Below are 6,391 nucleotides of genomic sequence, written 5' to 3'. Positions count from 1 at the left end.
AGCCTCTGACCAGACTGTCCCTTCCCGTGTTTGCACCTCTTCTGGACACAGGAAGTGGCCAAGGCCTTGACCCTTTGAGGGACGCCAGGCCCCTGCGCAGTGACACCCTGCGTGCCGGTGGATGCCTGAAACCCCACCTCTAGAGATGCAGTACTGTGATTTCTGCCCTGGAACACTGGAAAAATGCAGATTCATTTTTCCCTAGACAGCTTCAGTCCCACCAGCCACAGATCCCTCTGAGTGAGTTGTCTGACCATTTCCTAGGGGCAGATTTTGGGTTTGGGGGAGGACAGACCCACTACGTGAGGGAGCCTGATGGTCTTTGGGACAAGGGTTAGAAGGAAAGAGGGGCTTGGTTCCCTGGGAGCAGCTCCCTGGAGGTTGCCCCGTATCAGCTGCCTTCAGCCTTGCCCTAAAGCCCACTCCCTGGCCAGGCCCCTGTTCTTCTAAGGATTGTGTTCTGGCTCAGGGCTGCATGCAGGGAAACACAGGAGCCTGAGAATGGGCTCTGCCAAGGAGCAGATAATGGGTCGAGGGTCCCCTGGCAGGTCCCACGGCCATGCCCTGGCTGAGAAGGATTGAGAAAGAACAGGGAGGCTGGGTTGGAGTTTGGACAGCTAACCCTGGAGGCAGGCAAATTGTGTCCCTCCTCTGGCCCTGCTGAGGCTGAAAGAAGTCCAAATCCAATGTAGCGTACAATTTGGCATTTGGGGAAGGACCCAAAACGGATTCTTCCTGCCCTGAGCAGACCTTCCCCACACTGCCACATCCAGGGGTCTTGGCACAGAGGGGACACTGGCCATCAGAGACTCTCCGCTCAATTCCATCTTCTCTCATTCATCCACACCCACCCCTCCAGAGCTCTACACTGCATTTCTAAAGAAAGGGAGAAACTCGAGTGAGAACTGGAGGGCTTCAATGAGTTCATTATTGTCCCCGACAAGACTTCTAAATAATCCAGCCTTTCCCTGTTTGAAGCATGAGAAGTGTAAGCAGATTTATTCATTCATCCAATCAATATTTATTGAGCATCTACTATGTTCCAGGCCCCGAAGACACATGGTGAAGAAGACAGATAAGAAAACAAGGAAGATAGTCTCACTGCACTGCAAGTCAGAAAACTATTTTCATTTCCAGAATCCTGACTCCAATCTCGGGCAAGGTCACTCTCGGGGTCTCAAAATCACATTGCGATGCCTGTGCCTCTGCCCCCTTCCACGCTGCCCCCTGAGAGGAATGCCCTACCACTGTGAATTACCAGGCAAAATCCTCTCCAAGTAGACAATGCTGTGTGCTCATTCCTCCTTGCAGTCCCCATGACTGCATTAGCAAAGGAGCCCCGCTGGGGCTGAGTAGGGCTGACACTTGCCTGCAGGTGGGCAGGTCCCCATCAGCACTGGTCCTACTTCCAGGACTGGCCTAGGAGAGGCCAGGGATAGGAATGGGGACCGTTTACATCGGGGCTGACTTGAAGGATTTTTTTCCCCCTGCTTATTAAATGTTAAAGGTTTGACTTGGCAGGCAATCAGGAGCCCAAAATATCATAAAAGGGAAAAAAGTTGCCGAGTGGCTAAGAGGTGCACCACGGGAGTGTCACTGGGCCCGCCGGCGCGGTGAATTGCTGAGCAGAGAGCAGTGAACAGGGAGGAAATGGAGCAGCAGACATTTTCAAAGGCTGCTCTCCCCTTCTTCTCCCCTCTCTGTCCCCCATGCGGAAAGGGGAAAATAGAAGTAGAATCCAGATTGGGGCGCGTGGCTGATTTGGTCCTCCTCCCACACCATCCCCCCCCAGACAGCAGAGAAACTTTGATGTCTGGGTGCGTGGCATTCAGGGACAGAGGAGCCCGGGCATCCCAGCAAATGCAACCGCATGTTCCGCCTCTGGATGGCCTCTCTGAACTCCTTTGTGAGGGGAAATGAAGCCCACAGAGCTGGAAAGAGCAGCATTTTGAAATGAGGAAGTGTGGCTCGGCATTCCTTGAGCTCAGTGCTAGCCACCCTGGCGATGGGGTGGGCCAACCAGGAGCTCAGATTGATAAAACTTTTGAGCTTTGCGGGCCCTAGGGGGCCACTGTGGTCTACCTGTTGATTTTCAGATGGGGAAATGGGAGCTCAGAGAGGGGACAAGATTTGCTGAAGGTCACCTAGCAAATTGGTTACAGGTCCAGGAGTAGATTCCATGCCTTCAAGCCTCTGGTGAGACATCTTTCCTCTGCACCAGGAAGTGGAACTTCAAACAGCACCAGGGATTGGAACTTTTGTCTCAAATCCTCTCTGCCTCATCCCCACCTACTGCCCAGCAACTCCAGGCTGGGTCTTTTGTCCCGTCAGGCTCAGAAGGGCTGTGGCCCAGCCACAGAGCCAGGGGCCTCCTCAGTAGTGTTGGCCTTCACACTCTTGGTGCTAAAGTTCTCCAGTTACTTTTTTATTAAACCAACACGTACAGAAAAACTCAATTTTCGGCTGGGCACAGTGGCTCACACCTGTAATCCCAGCACTTTGAGAGGCCGAAGCAGGCGGATCACTTGAGGTCAGGAGTTCGAGACCAGCCTGGCCAACGTGGTGAAATCCTGTCTCTACAAAAATACAAAAACTAGCTGGGCATGGAGGCATGTGCCTGTAGTCCCTGCTAGTCGAGAGGGTGAGGCAGGAGAATCGCTTGAACCTGGGAGGCTGAAGTTGCAGTGCGCCGAGATCGCGCCACCGCACTCCAGCCTGGGCAACAGAGCAAGACTCTGTCACAAACAAAAAATCCCTCAGTTTTATCCCTGTGGGCTATGACGATCATCATAGCCCCACCATGACACTGAGCCTCAGCTACTGATGCTAAGGGGATGCAACTTAGAACTGGAGGGGAACCCGGACACCACTCCTGGGTCCAGATGGCTGTGGCTGGAGTGCAGTCACAGCAAGGAACAGTGTGGCAGGGACACCAGTGGGGCTCTGGTCTTTTCTCAGAGTCTGGCATCTTTCATGCCAAGTTGGGCCTCAGGTCTTGGGGCTCTAGACCCTGCTGTGCCAGTGGCCAGATGTGTGGCCTTATACGCCAGTCACACCCTGCTCCAGACCCCAGTTTCCTCATCCACAAAATGGGAAAGCTGGGCTAGAAAATCTCTTAGGAAGGTAGGTCTCTGCTAGCTCCCAGCCTTCCATGGCAGTGCAGAGGGAACCTTCCCAACAAAGTAAGAGCCAAAGGCTAAGATGGCAGCCGGTGGTTTGTAGAAACTTCTAGAAGATCAGGAGACTTGGTAAGCTGAGCTTGTAAGTGGTCCAGGATGCAGGGCTGGTGTCACAGGTGTGTGACCAGTACAGGTACACAGGGCTTTGTGCCCAGAAGGGCCCCACGCTTGGGAAATAAGGCTCTGCAGTCATTGTCTTCAAATTCTTAATAATTTTATCTTTGTCGCTGTGTTTTGTAAGTGAAGTCCAATGGGACAGTGGACTGTGAACTGGGGAGGTGGAGCCTCCCATCTCCCTGTGTCCAGGATCTGCTTCTCAGCTACTTGCGCCTCTGCCCCCCGCCCCCAGCTCCAGCTCCACTCAGCTTCTACCTCCCTGCCTCCCACCCAGCAACCACTGCCAACCTGCCCCCAACCTGGCACAGGCACACCCTGTGGGGGAGGGGGGCAAGCACACCCCACAGCATCTCAGAGTGGGGCATGGTGGCAGCAGTCCCCATCCTGCGCTGACAGCCTGGGGCACATTCAGTGCAGGACTCTGGGGGGGTGAGCCCCTAGCACCCCCAGATCCAGTACCTCGTGTGTCCTGGTACAAAATTTGTAGTGACCCTGGGGGCTGCCCGTCTGCTGTGGGTTGGGGCAGGAGCCTGTGGGAGGATGCCTGGCTCAACCTCCTGCCCTAGGCCTGGGGCACAACATGTGGGCCCAGCAGCTCACAGGAAAGGGAGCCAGAAGATGGGTTCAAGTGTTCGTGTGTTACCCAAGTCACCAGGGTGCCTGTGGGGGTCTGCACTCCCCCGGGAGAACCCTCATGTCTAGGGAGCACCCCATGGGGTCATCTCCATGCCTGAGAGGACCCTCCCTTCTTTCAACCTTCTGGAGTCCAGTTTGTCTCTTCTGGCCAGGTCAAGGTATCCTTCTGAGAGAACCGTGAAATACAGTGTGCCGTTTTGCTAATTCCACATGCAATATTCGGATATTTGCACTTAAAACTGGCGTTGCACAATGTAAAGAGGAATGGTAAAAGTCATGCTAATAATTTAAAATTTTGACTTTACTTAGAATGGCATTAACTAGCAAATTTAAAACACCATGACAAGTTGAAAATGAGACTGGGGAAGAAAGCAAAAAGCATGTTTTCTTACTAGTTGAACAAGGGGCCCCACATTTTCATTTTGTAGTGGGTCCTGAAAATTATGTAGCCAGTCCTGCCTGGTGAGCCACCTACCCTCTTGGGCATTTAGTTCTCTATCAGTAAACTAGATCATGAACACTGCGTCTGCCCCTCCTGCTCACGGGCACGTTAGGAACATGCACTTGGATAAAATCCAAGACAGAGATTTAGAAACCAGTGCATGGTGCCAGCTCTCAGCCTTGGAACCACAAGCCCATTTTTCTTAAAAAGGGATCTGGAGTGGCATCCAAAGAGATTTCAGTCCCCTCATGTAGGTTTAGCCACCATGGGCAAGGCAGTCTCTCTCCCATGTATTCCTCTCCCTAGGTGCTCTGCCCGAGAAATGAGGCCCCAGTCTAAAAGCCCCAGTCTAAAGCAGCCCCATCAATACAGAACCCAGAGAGATTTAATTTGGAATCCAAGCAAGTTGTGAAATGGAAAGACTAGTCGGCCAGAGAGCTGAAGTCTTATGGTGTGCAAAGGCCAGTCCTCAATATCTGCACCCATCCATTTGAGTTTCAGGTGAGGTTTAGGATTTGGGAACTCAGTACAAAGGTGCCAGCACCAAGGACGGTAGGTGCCAACTACGTTGGGTTTAGAGACATCATCCTCTTGGGAAAGGTAAAAATCCTGATCCACTGAGTTCCCAGGAAGAAGGCATCCCCATTTCACAACTGTTTTCTAAGCCACCCTCATGGAGGTTTCACCTGCAGCCTTCAATCTGCTTTGTCTGATGTCTGAGGATGCAACTGCCCCAAAATGGGTCTAAAGTAACATCCCATCGCGTTCTGTGAAAAGTAATACTGCACTTTAAGGTAACACTTATGGAATGTATGAATGAATGAGTCAGTTTGGATCAAGCTGCCTCAAATAGAGTCTAAATATAAGATTTCATACTTAATAGTGTTATTTCAGGATCAGAAAAATTAGGTGACTCCCGTTTGGTTTCTACAGCTTTTCCCCAATATCATGTTAAAGTTTCGGCTTTTTATCTTATTTCACTTATTTCATTTTGAGTGATGTCTTCTGGCTCCAGCTCAGCTTCCTAGAGATAATTCATTAGGCCCGAGAGCTGCTCCAGAGTGGGATTAGAACCGGTGTAGTACATAGTCACATTAAACTGAGATCGGCTAATTAATCGCTCTTCTCCGTGTAACTGAGCGATCGCACTCCTTCCCTGAGGAATTGCAATTTCATGGTTCCTAATGATGGTGCGATTACATTATGTGGATCACTTAGGCTGTGGGTGTCAGGAGCAGTACTTGGAGCCTCTCTCGGCGGGGATGGGAGAAGTCACTCCTAAAACCAGGGAGATGGAGAAAAGCAGTTAGAATGTCTGTTACTAATTTTTGTTAATGTGCTGCTGTTTCCTACATCTCATTCAGGCATTAGCTTCAAGTTCCATTTTCCCCCAGCACCGCGTGGCACCTTCCCCAGAACCCTCACGTGTTTTTTCTAATATTCACAGGGTTATTGTTTGAAAAAAAAAATCTATTTATTTGCTGTATTCCACCAAGTAATTTATTTTCATTAGATTTCTTGGAAATGTGGCTCTACATATCGTTAGTACAAGTAATACATTTTGATTGTTGTTTTCTGGAATAACTTGTATTATTTGATGAGTTAAATAAAATGCCTAATTCCAAAGTCGGCTATTCCCATCTTTTCCATTTGAATTCTTTCTCTTACTTCCATTTCCTTTCTAACTGAAGGTTAGTTCAACATCTTCAGTTCAGTGCTCTGCTACAGTTTTTGGACTGCAAATTAGATGCTGTCATTTTTTTAAATGATGAAACTTGGAAAGATAATATTCAAGGTTGTTTTTGAATGCAGGTTTTGTTTTTCTTTAATTTCCCAGAAATATGGCATTACAGAGCAATCACAGACTTGGGTCTGAGCTCTCATTCTCTCACTGGTGAGCCTGGATAACCTACTGATCTCCTCACTGAGCCTCAGTTTCCTCGACTGTAAAGCAGAGAAAATAGCACTCCACCCAAGGGCTGATATGAACATTCAACTAGGTAGCGGTGGAAAACAC

The 6,391-nt window shown here is 50.0% G+C and overlaps 1 protein-coding gene across 3 annotated transcripts in view; it reads left to right on the top strand.

The window, feature by feature from the left end:
* Window positions 1–6,006, top strand: part of VTI1A (vesicle transport through interaction with t-SNAREs 1A) — a 382,574-nt gene extending 376,568 nt beyond the window's left edge. For 2 of the 3 annotated variants that reach the window (XM_033182828.1, XM_033182758.1), the window contains exon 8: window positions 1–6,006. This exon is cut by the window's left edge and continues 6,556 nt beyond it. The gene's annotated coding sequence lies outside the window, so the exon portion shown is untranslated. The other variant, XR_004430534.1, reaches the window with a different exon arrangement.
* The last annotated feature ends 385 nt before the right edge of the window (window positions 6,007–6,391 follow it).

Source organism: Trachypithecus francoisi, unplaced genomic scaffold, assembly GCF_009764315.1.
Source record: "Trachypithecus francoisi isolate TF-2019V2 unplaced genomic scaffold, Tfra_2.0 Contig01579, whole genome shotgun sequence".
NCBI classification, from domain to species: domain Eukaryota; kingdom Metazoa; phylum Chordata; class Mammalia; order Primates; family Cercopithecidae; genus Trachypithecus; species Trachypithecus francoisi.
Note: the sequence above shows the minus strand (reverse complement) of the source record. Positions and strands in the feature narration are given on the sequence as shown.